This window comes from Bombus affinis, unplaced genomic scaffold (genome assembly GCF_024516045.1).
Source record: "Bombus affinis isolate iyBomAffi1 unplaced genomic scaffold, iyBomAffi1.2 ctg00000977.1, whole genome shotgun sequence".
In the NCBI taxonomy this organism is placed as follows: Eukaryota; Metazoa; Arthropoda; class Insecta; order Hymenoptera; family Apidae; genus Bombus; species Bombus affinis.
In genome coordinates this window covers 20,001-22,022 of record NW_026109477.1, presented here as the reverse complement: position 1 = coordinate 22,022, position 2,022 = coordinate 20,001, and positions in this window count along the sequence as shown.

Below are 2,022 nucleotides of genomic sequence, written 5' to 3'. Positions count from 1 at the left end.
TAGTTCCGTTTCTAGAAAACGTTCCAGCGACCAAATAAACGCTTAATCCCGACGTAAAACGTCGAGATACGTCCATTTATGCAAATATATTCCTACCTTGTAACACTTTTAAGCGAGATAACTCGAAAAAACCTTTTCGGTCTTTTCGCACCGGCCGAACTTCTTCAAAGTCCCAACGTCCCGTCGCATAGTTCCGTTTCTAGAAAACGTTCCAGCGACCAAATAAACGCTTAATCCCGACGTAAAACGTCGAGATACGTCCATTTATGCAAAAATATTCCTACCTTGTAACACTTTTAAGCGAGATAACTCGAAAAAACCTTTTCGGTCTTTTCGCACCGGCCGAACTTCTTCAAAGTCCCAACGTCCCGTCGCATAGTTCCGTTTCTAGAAAACGTTCCAGCGACCAAATAAACGCTTAATCCCGACGTAAAACGTCGAGATACGTCCATTTATGCAAATATATTCCTACCTTGTAACACTTTTAAGCGAGATAACTCGAAAAAACCTTTTCGGTCTTTTCGCACCGGCCGAACTTCTTCAAAGTCCCAACGTCCCGTCGCATAGTTCCGTTTCTAGAAAACGTTCCAGCGACCAAATAAACGCTTAATCCCGACGTAAAACGTCGAGATACGTCCATTTATGCAAATATATTCCTACCTTGTAACACTTTTAAGCGAGATAACTCGAAAAAACCTTTTCGGTCTTTTCGCACCGGCCGAACTTCTTCAAAGTCCCAACGTCCCGTCGCATAGTTCCGTTTCTAGAAAACGTTCCACCGACCAAATAAACGCTTAATCCCGACGTAAAACGTCGAGATACGTCCATTTATGCAAAAATATTCCTACCTTGTAACACTTTTAAGCGAGATAACTCGAAAAAACCTTTTCGGTCTTTTCGCACCGGCCGAACTTCTTCAAAGTCCCAACGTCCCGTCGCATAGTTCCGTTTCTAGAAAACGTTCCAGCGACCAAATAAACGCTTAATCCCGACGTAAAACGTCGAGATACGTCCATTTATGCAAATATATTCCTACCTTGTAACACTTTTAAGCGAGATAACTCGAAAAAACCTTTTCGGTCTTTTCGCACCGGCCGAACTTCTTCAAAGTCCCAACGTCCCGTCGCATAGTTCCGTTTCTAGAAAACGTTCCAGCGACCAAATAAACGCTTAATCCCGACGTAAAACGTCGAGATACGTCCATTTATGCAAAAATATTCCTACCTTGTAACACTTTTAAGCGAGATAACTCGAAAAAACCTTTTCGGTCCTTTCGCACCGGCCGAACTTCTTCAAAGTCCCAACGTCCCGTCGCATAGTTCCGTTTCTAGAAAACGTTCCAGCGACCAAATAAACGCTTAATCCCGACGTAAAACGTCGAGATACGTCCATTTATGCAAATATATTCCTACCTTGTAACACTTTTAAGCGAGATAACTCGAAAAAACCTTTTCGGTCTTTTCGCACCGGCCGAACTTCTTCAAAGTCCCAACGTCCCGTCGCATAGTTCCGTTTCTAGAAAACGTTCCAGCGACCAAATAAACGCTTAATCCCGACGTAAAACGTCGAGATACGTCCATTTATGCAAAAATATTCCTACCTTGTAACACTTTTAAGCGAGATAACTCGAAAAAACCTTTTCGGTCTTTTCGCACCGGCCGAACTTCTTCAAAGTCCCAACGTCCCGTCGCATAGTTCCGTTTCTAGAAAACGTTCCAGCGACCAAATAAACGCTTAATCCCGACGTAAAACGTCGAGATACGTCCATTTATGCAAATATATTCCTACCTTGTAACACTTTTAAGCGAGATAACTCGAAAAAACCTTTTCGGTCTTTTCGCACCGGCCGAACTTCTTCAAAGTCCCAACGTCCCGTCGCATAGTTCCGTTTCTAGAAAACGTTCCACCGACCAAATAAACGCTTAATCCCGACGTAAAACGTCGAGATACGTCCATTTATGCAAAAATATTCCTACCTTGTAACACTTTTAAGCGAGATAACTCGAAAAAACCTTTTCGGTC